Below are 12,365 nucleotides of genomic sequence, written 5' to 3'. Positions count from 1 at the left end.
GAGTAGGAAGTATGTAGGAGGTGGTGGACGAGGAAGAGCAAGGTGTGGAGTGTTGATCCAGCTCACCAATAGACAAGAGACAACATTGCCTGTGCTATTATGTGGACAAAGTTCTCAAGCGGGACCCAACACGAAGACGTGTGTCAGAGGCACAATGAATCTCTCATTGACTTTCCTTTTGCATTTGCACAACTCTTTTCAGTGCTGCAACACGCTTTTCATTTAGAGTTTCTTTGACCTTTTGAAAACAGACATTCATTACTATAATATTCAATACAATAATATACTAGCAGTATATAGTATACAATATATTCACCTAGTTGCGATTACTAACTTTTTTATATACTTTTTTTCTGTAACAATGCTCTGGATGTTGTGTTAAATCCATTTTTTATGTAGTGTCTAATGAATTATGTGTGGTGTTTTTATATTGACGGATGTGTGCATGATCTGAAAGCATTGTTTGATTTTGAGTACAGAAAGAACACCACAGACACACTGTACCATGGGAAAATCTCAGAGTAAAAGGAGTTGTGAAAAATATGGTACACCAGTGTTTTACCAGATGAGACGTTTATCTATGTATAATCTCTTTACTCTTTTAATTCATTTTATAACTGTATCATATATCTCTTTTAATTTATTTCAAAACTGTTTTAATTTTCCTTGCTTTTATTTGAGTTGCCATAGTGTATGAAATGTGCTATATAAATAAACTTGCCTTGCCTTGCCTTACAGGTGAAAGGGTTTTGAGCCAATTGTTTGAGTCAGATTTTGTTAATGTAGTTTTAAGATTTGGTTTTGTGTTTAATGTTGTGAAAAAATGGGTGAAGGTTTTAAGAAATGTGTCTGAGCAATTGTGAAAAACTGTAATTTTAACTGGGATCACATCATGCTTTGTTGTTAAACGACTGTAAGAATCCAATAGCTGGCTGGTGAAGTGTGATTTATTTTCTTTTTTTCTTTTCTTTATGCTCATTGGGACATTAGCTAAGCATACATAAATTGGAGATGGGGTCCCATATACATATATATATATACACACAGAATATGCAGAAAAAATGTAATCCTTTTGAAGTCTGTACAGAGATGCAAACCACCTGTTTAAACTGGACACGTCGAATCTAACGTTCTTTCACTCTTCCATTTGTCCTGTTGTCAGCAGACTCAAGCACATGGAGTATGTCAGAAGCTGAACACTCATCAGTATATCCAGTGTAGACAGCATCAATGTATATTGTTACAAGTATTCTGGGTTTAATGTCTTTTTTGGGTGGGTTTTGCAACTTGTTTTAGTTCAGTTTCATGTGTGTGAGTTTGGTTTCCTTAGTTTTTCATTGACTGATTGTGATCTGCACCTGTTCTCTATTTCGTTGATTAGTTTGACTTGTGTTATTTAACCCTCTGGGGACTAATCCCTTTTTGGTCCGTTTTCTCTATTTTTACATTTGGGCCTATAAACTATATGTAATGGAGATGGAACACTATGTGTTTGGTATCTATGGATTCAGAAGACCCTAAGCTAACATAAACAAGCATGTAATATGTTTGTAAAGGAAGTATGAGTGAAAATGTACAATAAACCTCAGAATTTCACAAACGGAAATTCGATTTTTGGCATTTATTTCTGAAAAACACACATCAAACAACAATAGTGAACAGTTTTTGAACAAAAAATATATTTGTCAAAGCCTTTGCTTGACATACATGTGTAATTGTTAAATAAAATGTGTAAAGAACAATGAAAAATGTAACTTTATTTACAAATAGTCCCAGGCGTTTTTCTTAGGAATGTTCAGAATTTTCTAAGCAAAGCTTTCTCCCCGTGACTCTCCAGTAATTGTTCCAGAGCTTGTTCCACCGTAAATCGCTTACCGCTTGCCATCATAAAAGTGCTAAAACAATAAATAATGCTATAATTGTATATATATATATATATATATATATATATATATATATATATATATATTATAATTGTTCTGTCTCTCTCTCATATCTCTGCGTGCTCTCGCTCCGTAAAGCCTTGTTTATACTCGACGCGTCCGTTTGCTTTCTGTCGTCTCTGCCACTCAACGCTGTTTGCGTCATATCCCTTATAGTATCACCCCTTGCAAGGCTACAGAGTCCTCCGATTTGCTAGAATACGTCATGGTAACCTTCCTCTGATTGGATAAGAAAAATATTCCTCCATCGGCAATTTTTCCATTGGTTGTTGCTCTTGAATCTGCCAAACAACATCGATTTCATTGGCCTTTGACGTAGTGGTATTGCGCAACAAGGAAGTGTGTATACTAGCCGGGGGATTTATCACTGGTTTCAGCGGAATCTGAGGAAGACGGCAAAAAAGACCGCACATCTCTATCATTAATACCTAATAGTAACAATGGTGCGATGACGTATAACTATTCGTCGGGAGTCATATGCAAATATTTTTCCTGTGTGACGAAACAGGTCACACCCAATATCAAAACGAGACGTTTTTGAAGCTTGATTAAATAAATGCTTAGTTTATAATGAGGAGGGCGTTTTAAGCAATGCATGTTTTAATGGTACAAAGACCTCTTATATGTTAAAAGATCAAGGCAAATTTAGTTTTCTCATGTCATGACCCCTTTAAAACACACCGACAACTTGATAGCAAGTTGGCCATAAGCTTTGCCCCAAAAGGTCATTTTAAATGTTGTTTATCTCAATTGTAAGATAAAACCTCAGAAATTCAGAACACCTGCACATTGTTATTCCCAGGCTCTGATTCGGCACATTCATGTGAAGGAGACGCTGCAGAGTCAGCTGGAACTCTACCTGTCATTCCATGCTGTGCAACCGGAGGTGATGATAGTTCAAGTGTCTGTTGCAGAAAGGACAAGACATTGAGAATGTCAATTCTTCTGTGTACTACAGACAGACGCAGGACAATAAACGAACAGGTTGATTTCCATATGAAATAAAATGATAATAAATGCTTTTAATAAAAGCAACGCCTTAAAAGGATGAGGAAATGATAATCGGCTCCAGTACAAGAGGTAATTGTCTTGATGATTTGGCACTCACAGACACACTGACCTCAGCTCTTAATCTTTATCTCCAAACGAGAGAAAAAAAGGAAGAGAACGGGGAATGGAGAATGAGGAGGGATGAATATGTAGAGAAACAGATGAAGGTTAATCATTAAGTCCAAATGTTATTATATGACATTTTTAGTTTTATAATTCTGGTCCTGGAGGCTGATTGGTCAAAACAGAAAAAAAAGGAAGAATAAAAATAAATAACTATTATACAAAAATGAACAGCATACAATAGAACATTGACTACTGTATCCCACAATGCAATACGCCCGACTCATTATTTGAACATTATTTTTACCCCAAAAAATGCGTTAAAATGCTAAACCAAATTTTTTGTTTCCAAGATAATAACTGTACACTAAATGAAATATGCAGCTTGATGAGGTCATGTAACAACAGTGCATTTATCAGTTGCACTTTATTTCAATGGTTCACTTTAGACATTCTAACTATAAGTAACTTTGCAAATACATGTCAACTAACTCTTACTGATTTGCAACTACAGGTCAACTACCAGTCATTAGAGTATTAGTAGAGGTTAGGTGTTAGGGTTCAGGTTAAAGTTACTTATAGACAGTTGAATGTCTGTTTGGGGAGCATCAAAATAAAGTGTTAGAAGAAGTTAAGCAGACAGTCTATTAATACTCTAATGACTGGTAGTTGACATGCAGATCCTAAATTACTTATAGTTAGTAGAATGTCTAAAGTGGACTATCGAAAAATAAATTGTTACCCTTTTATCATGGAATAATGCATACCGTTTCAATTAGCAGTAGTAAAAAATAGCCATTGGACGCCATAGTAGACGCCAGTAAATAAATAAAATTAATTGCGCTTTAATTCTCACAGTTTGACTTCATAAATTACTGTATGACTCTCTATCTCACGATTCACTTTTTTGTGTTTACTATATTTCACAACTTTCCTTCTTTTATTTTTACTCTGAGGTGTAAATGCTAGTATTCTATTCTGTGTCTGTAATATAGCAGTGCCTCCTGCACCTTTTTGATTAGTCATATTATGGTCTAAAATACAAAATTGTAAGAGACCATTATAATTAATACTTAAGCAATCAATTACCATAGTTACCTTAATTTGCATATTAAAGTGATTTGATCCTATTTTACATCTTCAGGTACTTGATAGTGAGCCATTAAAGTCCTTTAAAAGCTGTGATATTCCATGCAACAGCAATTTGCTGGATGTCATATATCCATACGAATTATTAAGATGCACACATGATATTTACGGTGGTGGCTTTCTGTAAATGAGCCTCTTTTTATTATTTCATATGGATTTTCTTCTATATAATTATCTACATCTGCAGCCATGTGATTAAGCCTTCACAAAGATGTGAATATTGTTTCTGCAGCTTATTCACAGTTCAGCATGCAATCATCGTTAGTAGGCAAATGATGAGGTTAATGACAGATTTCCCACCTTTTTTCTGTTTTTTTATTTTTTTATTACCATGAGCCACATAGAATAAGGGCTCTTTTTGACGTATTGTGGGGGTGGGTTCTGGCAGTGCTAATTGACAAGAAAGACTAAAGGGAATCTGGCTCAAATAAACGAGCTTTAATTGGTAACAGTGTGGGTCCTGCAAATGTGCGCTTGTGTCAAAGAATTCAGGATTAGTCAGCACTCGCCCCGCTAGTGCGAACAGAAAGAGCTGCAATGATATGTAAATCACATCTCATAATAAAAACTAAATTCACAACCTAATCTGAATTTCAATATGCCAAACTTCATTCTGGATGACAGCGGCATCTTCAGACAGTATAAACAAGACTCGGAGGCTAAAGACAGCCGTAATAGTCTTGTAAGTGTAAATCAATACATTTAGCAGGATCTCCTGTTTGTTGGTTGTTGCACTAACAAGCATCACTGTCTCATTTGTATGTGCTGAGTCAATATCGACATCCTCTAGCAGTTATTTTCTCTATAACACTTAAAGACCATGCTTATAATGAATTATGGCTTTGTTTAAACTTATATATTTATACTTAAGTAAGTATTAATATTTTATAAATATATTTATAAAGACTCATTAAGACCTATACTGCATTATAAGTATTAATTAACCACATGGTTCCATAGTTAATGCAACCTGCATTGCTAATGCTTTTATATTATAGTTACAATTAATTTTTAGTAATTTAGATTTATTACTGTCAAATAAGTGAATATATCGTTATTAATAGCCATGTTGTGTTCTTATAAATACTTACAGAAACAGAAACCATTAATGCAAACAGTTGAATTTATTTTGTAAGTCTTTTTTATTGTTACATACAAGCAAAATACTGCTTCAATATTTTTATAGTATAATTTAATATTTTAAAGTATAATATAACTGCTACAAGCAATACCATGCATGTGGCTGAGGTAAATGGTAAATCAAAATTACCATTCATGACCTCTAATGCAAACATTAGCCATTAAAGACAGCAAACAAGTGACTCTGGAACTATTTCATATTTGATCATTTATAAATCAGTGTATAATGGATTATGAGCATGCACATTGAAAAAGCAAATGCCTGATAAGTAATTATAAAAATAATATAAATGCAACTATAACTACTCGTATAATACAGTATAGGTCTTAATGAGTCTTTATAAATATATTTATAGAATAGTAATACATACTTATAAGTATGAATGGGGCTATAATTCATTATAAGCGTCTTCAAAGAAAGTGTTACCCTTTTCTCCTCTACTGTCTAACAGGATGTGTGATTTGTTGTACAGTGCATGTTTAAGCTAGTCGAGCTGCTCTTTAGACAGTGTTTTATCTCCGAAGAATCCTGACCTTCATCTGTTCTGCTGAATTAAGTATCCAGATTTTATGTCTTGATTTGTCTTAATGTAGTGAAGCACTTTACCATATTGTTTTCTACTACCAGCGTACTGTTTCTCTCTCTTTCAGCTCCCCCTTCGCCAAAGTCAAACACAGTAACACATTCTCCTCTATGTGATCACACTCCACATTCAAAGAACAGAAAGCAACGAACCTTTAGGAGCCATTAAATAATCAAATAAGTGCTATTGATTCCTTCCGCCTTATCGGAATCTCCAAGTCTCTATAGCTAAAGTGCTTTTATCTGATCTTGATCCTATTAGGAGATCAGGGAGGCTTGATGCTCGGAGCAAGAAACAAAAAAAGTTATTGGATATACAAACAAGGCATACATTTTAGAACCCTCTAATGTCACTGTTTGTAAATGTAATTAACCTTTACAAACAGTAACGTGACAAGAGAGAAGACACTTCGGTAAACTACTGCTCTGCTACATATTTTATAAGAAGAGCATTTTGTATAGATTAACAATAAAAAACATTCAAACCATTAAAAATAAAGGTTCTTCATTGGCATCGGTGGTTCCAACTAGAACCTTTACCATCAGTGGAACCTTTTAATTAGACAAAAGGCTCTTTATAGTGTAAAATGTTATAAAATGCTTGTCACACTAAAAATGGTTATTTTAAATGATTCACAGAAATGTTCTTTATAGGGAACCAAAAATGGTTCTTCAATTGCATCGTCATACATGATACCCCCCTTTTGGAACCTTTATTTTTAAGAGTAAATGCATACTTATAGTATGCAAAAGACAGTATTTAATGAGGCCTTGGGAACTGACGACATGGTCAAATTCAAACAAAAATGGGCAAATTTGTGTTTTCGGCTTCTCAACAACTGTCATTTTTTATTGAAGAATAAACATCTCCTGAAATATCTGGAATGTTGACACAATTTTAATCTATTGATGCTCCCAGTTTCAGAAGGTTTCCTTTGAATGTTGTCTTGTGGATGACTCTGGGGTCAAAAGTGTTGATAACCACTTCTCTGAGGCCACAATCCCAGAGGTCATTTACTAGAGTGTTAAATGAGAAGGAAAATGCTTAATTTCGCAATCACAATAAATCATATGGAGCCAAACAACCAACAGAACCCATGCACTCCAATTTAACATTTAGCAGGGATCAATGAGTTCTAAATCTCATTGCAGCCTCGCCCTAGTGCTGAGGGTCATTGTGACGTTACAGAGGCTCGTCGTCCTGGATGAGGGCGGGGTTATTTACACTCACTCCGAGACTGTATGGGCACGCCCTAGTGTTGAGGGTCATTATGACGTCAGGTGGGGGCACGCCATCTTTGAATGAGGGATGAGGTTTTTTCACTCACTCACTCACTCCAGAGCTGTGTATACAATCACTAGGTGACCCAAATCAGTGCTGAAGGAGGCAAGGCGATAGTAACATCCTCAACGTGGTTCATCGAGTGCAAGGTAGGTGTTTTTCTCTGTTTTTAGCCGATCTTTTGCTGTAGACGCTTAACTCCCACAGGTTTAGATCGTTATTATTTTTTTTATGGTGTAATTTGCGTTTTTATGTTCGAAGAAGTTTCGGGGATATATATCAGAGCTGTAATTGAGCGATTGAAAGCGTCGGCTCGTGCTCACGCCTGTTGTGTGAATTTCAGCACCACGGATAGCGCTCGTTAAGAGACGCGCGCCAAAGCAGTAAAAATAGGCTGAACAAGCACGAAACTAGTTATTTAAAAACCGAATTAATTATTTTGTGGAAGTCAAGCCTCCATAGTACAAAGAAACTGTCTTCTTTCGGATTAATCGTAGATGTGTCCTAGTTTTTAAGCAGATTGAAATAATGAGAATGTCCTTTCTTTTTAGACTTGCATGAGATGCATTATGAAATTAATGTTTTCTCAAACAACAAGTAGGGTTATTCTGGACTGTATTTGCAATCATATGCTGTCGGGAAAAAAAAGTTTTTCCAAATAATGGTAGAATGTACTCTGAAAATTAGAAGCCATGCTATACCTCTTAATTGGTTAACTGTAAGTTAACTTTATATATATATATATATATATATATATATATATATATATATATATATATATATATATATATATATATATATATATATATTAAAAAAAGAAAAAAGGGACAAATGTAAAAACAAAAATATAGCATGTATTGTAAGTATATGTTGCTTTGTTAAATATAAATATATATTTAATTAAGCAATAAATGTACCTTTAAGGTAAAATAAAGTAAAAAAAATAATTATATATATATATATATATATATATATATATATATATATATATATATATATATATATATATATATATTATAAGAAAAACAATACAAATCATTTCCTGTGTGAAGGATCACATTTGATGGATTTTATTTAAAGGGTTAATTTTATATTTTTTATGCTTTATTTGGTTATCATTTATGTGCATTGGATTGTTTTGCATTGCATTTATATTATGTTATTATTATTTATAGCATTATTTTGTGATTTGAATGCAGTTGTTTATCAACATTGTGCTCTGTTTTCATGTCCATCATTGACCATAGTTGATGGAGAGGCCAGTTTTGATTAACTTTAAGTCATTGTGTGGCATTTTACAGTAAAAAAAAAAAAAGATTTTAATGGCTCATATATGTTGATATATTATCATTACATGATTTAATAACATACAGTCAGCTAAATGTCATACCATAATGCTTGTAACATCATCAATGTCATTTTTGCAATGTTTACCATAAATTTATATATAAGCTTACCCTCCATGCTGTTATGTTTTTGAGGTTGTAACCTCATAAATCAATACTATGATTATAATATAAGATTTTATAAGTGTTTTGAAGATGATTGAATTCTCAAATTTTTTTAGGGGCAGTAGTGAGGAGCATTTAAAGGTTTAGCTGTTCTCTATTTCAATCAAAGCTGCCAAAAGTTTATCACATCTCTCCATGTGCAGTGAGCCAACAGGCATCAATTGTTCAAGCAGAGCGTTGGGACTTGTAATGTTGCCATTACTCTTCTGTTTTAGGGGGAAGTAGCCAGTACGGATTGCATAACTGTTTATCTAGGCCAGGGTGTGTTTTCTTCGTCATTAGGTCTGTTTACAGCTTTATATCTTCCAACAAGGTTGTTGGCACCGATTTGTTCCCCCGGAGAGGCTGGTGACAACAGAAAGACACTTTCTTTTTTGTCGTATTGTTGCTTTATTTTTAGATCAGTGTCGACATGATGCAGTTTTAGAAAATAACTGAGGTGCTTGAAGCAGGTGAAAGTGAAAATTTTGATCGCACACTCTACTTGCGTGTGTTCAGTGCCAAGGGACAACGCAGCATGAAGTCAGCACTGCTTTTCCTAACACACAGTGTTTAAAAAGATGTGGTGTATTTGTCTAGAAATGATTTGGAGCGTTATACACAGCCTTGAAAGGCAAAATTAACTGCTGCTTGCCTAATGTTTCGAGATATTTTCCTTTTTAAAAATAAATTTTACATTGTGACCTGTACAGAAACATCACACAGTCAGAGATTATGATATAACACGCTCCTTAGGCTGCGTATGACTTTATTGGCCGTGTTGACGGCGCCGTATGTCAAACAGTCAGCATACAAATTGTCTGTTCGCTGGAATGTTCTCTTCCCTTGATGACTTTCATGATGACTAATGCCTTCCATGCTGTGCACATGACAGCCTCATGTTCTGCTCTGGGCGTTGCAATCCTAACATGTTCAGGCTCCTCTGTAGGGTTAGAGAGATAGTTAGCAGTCCACATAAATGACTGTGGCTGGTGGCTTTAATGAATGGCTTCGTACAAGCTACCTCCGCTCCATCAGATTAGTACACTGGGCTTTATCCCTTCCTGAATGGGACACTCACTTTGGTTTTAAAGCTGTAATCCCCTCTGGTAAAGATGATTGCTTTGAACCTCCCGAACGCTGCTGCACTACACAGCCAACGCTCTGACACAAATATGACAATTATATAATCGTGAAGTTTTCGAATAATCATTCCATACTTGAATATTTTTTACGGTAGCGATGTTCAGCAGGTTTTTGTGGCGTCCTTTTGGGTTGCGTCACTTGTCTGTGTGTAATCTATGGCATTTACCCAGAACAGAAACATTTTCTAAGGGCAGACTTTCATCTTTTTTCCTCCTCTTCAAAAATAGGACACGTGGTCTTTGATAACACAGCACATTTCACGGCTTGTTCTTCGTAACCGTATCATAGCTGCTGTGTGTCTTCGGCTCGTCACGGGGCAAAACATGGGAAAGTTTGTGCTTTTATGTATGTTTTTGCTCCTGCTGCATGTCATGTTGTGTTTTTATTGCAGTTGAGAACAAGTCTTAGTTTATAGTTGGCCAAAGACAAATTTTCTCAATTTCTTGTAGTGCCTTTCACAATAACATTACACATGTTTATGCCTTGAATGTCATTCGCAACCCATTTCAACTGAGCACGTTTTTTTTTTTATTAAATATGACTTCTCATTTATATGAGAAAAAATGTAGATTGAGACTTGATTCCCTTAGGATTTGTATGGCTCGTACGAAATATAGCATTTGGAGCCAAGCAGTTGGAGGGGAGAGTCTTCAAAAGTAAGAAAGATTCATGATAGCAGGCGAAAAGGAATATACTATAGTTGCAGAGGCGGAACAGGATATTACTTTTTGATTAAAGATTATAAAGACAAGCAAATTTCTATTTCAAATATAAATGTTATATTCTGATGTTTTGCATTGCAAGACTAAATGTGCACTGAGAAAGTAAAAAGAGTTGTTTTATATTACAAGTTGACTATTTCATATAGTATACATTAGTGCTCTACATATGTTGTTTATAATGACATGTGGCCTGTGGCTTCTTATGGTGCAGTGTTTTTTGGCCTAGTTTTTTTGCTGTTGTACTTTTGCCTCATTTTTTATTCACTATTTCTTCAGCTTTAATATTTCTACCATGGATTTTACATGATCTTACTGACAATAGCAGTCTTTTCATTTGTATTGCGGTAGAGTTTTATATATTGAGCCACAGTCACACTCTGGATATTAAGTACAATGTAAACCCTAACGCTCTAAATGTTTAATTGGTTTGAGTTGGGCAAACTTAAAATAAACAAATGTGTTTAAACAAGTAAACTTTTATGAGTATTTCGAACTTACTTTTCTTTTGAGCTTGACGAAACTGACACATTTTAAGTATATCTGAATTATTTAATTGTTTTGAGTATAATTAACTTGTTACTTTCAATTTAGATTAACTTAAATTTGACTGAAACTGGGCTGGGATTTCTATTTCACAGCATGCTTTGCCATGGCACTCAAAAGGGAGAGTTTTTATTTTTTTATTTACAAGATTAATATTAAATGTGTTTATAGTGTAATATAGTGTCTAATGTTTTGCTATGCTAATCAAAGCAATTTGTTGCCAATTAGCAAGCTAGCATTTATTGAGTTAGTTCATTATAGCTGGTTGTGTTTCCACTGTATAGTTGTATTTTTCCACAAAATATTTAAGTTGAGATTACATGATAATTTAAGTTAAATATACTGTATGAGCTTACTCGAATACTTTAAGTTAAGAGCAATTAACATGCATAGTACAAATAAAAAATCTGTTAGTTCTGCTTACTTAAACTTTGCATTTCTTAACTTAACTAAAAATTGAGGTAACTGATTGCAAAAAATGTTTTGAGTTATTAACTGATTCGGGTTTACAGTGTATGTGTTGTTGTTTCTCTCAAAAGCTTAAAAGAGGAAAATATAATACATTGGTATATACAATTTATTAAAACAAAGTGCGTTTGCATTGTTATGCAGATCCGTTGTTGAGTTTTATTCATGAATTAAATTCAAAGCCTGTAAGAAAATGAATTGTTCTTCTCTTGAGAATACCTCCTCTGGCATACTAAAAGTTTTCCCTACTTTTTGATACATATAGTCAAAAAAGCAGATAACGTAATGAATAATAAAAAACAGGAATTACCGAGCACAAATAACTCTGCCTGCGTCAGAAATGAATTCCACCTTTTTGCATCACCTTTGCTTGCCGTCCCCATACTTGCCTTTGGCAAGGAGAGAGAAAATAGACTCATAGCACAAATATGGCCCTCGGTTAAACTCTCCATTTTCCCACTGATTTAGGACCAATTCCCCTCCCACGGATTCAGTCTGCAAACATAACGATAAAAATGCAAAACTGATGTCCGATTTTGTTTACAAACAAAATATCTTCAAAGCAACACATGGGAGCATGCTGGTTTGGAGCTCTCTGATGAAGAAAGTTTCTCAGTGGAGGGTCGGCCACTGCTCCAGGGACTCTCCTTGATCCTGGGATCAGGGTTTTAATGGAGATAAGCCTGTGGTGTGTTGGAGTTATTGCCCAGGGGTTTAAGGGTCATTTGTGACCAGATGGTCCCTTGCGAACTGAGCAGAACGAAGCCATAGCCCTGAGCATGGGGA

The 12,365-nt window shown here is 34.8% G+C and overlaps 1 protein-coding gene across 1 annotated transcript in view; it reads left to right on the top strand.

The window, feature by feature from the left end:
- The first annotated feature begins 7,207 nt into the window (after window positions 1–7,207).
- Window positions 7,208–12,365, top strand: part of snap25b (synaptosome associated protein 25b) — a 46,385-nt gene continuing 41,227 nt past the window's right edge. The window contains exon 1 of the mRNA XM_077239005.1: window positions 7,208–7,359. The gene's annotated coding sequence lies outside the window, so the exon portion shown is untranslated. The remainder of the gene's footprint in view (window positions 7,360–12,365) is intronic.

This window comes from Siphateles boraxobius, unplaced genomic scaffold, assembly GCF_051911475.1.
Source record: "Siphateles boraxobius isolate OS27281-9 unplaced genomic scaffold, OSU_SipBor_1 22, whole genome shotgun sequence".
Classification (NCBI taxonomy): Eukaryota; Metazoa; Chordata; class Actinopteri; order Cypriniformes; family Leuciscidae; genus Siphateles; species Siphateles boraxobius.
This window is presented reverse-complemented; position numbering and strand designations above follow the sequence as displayed.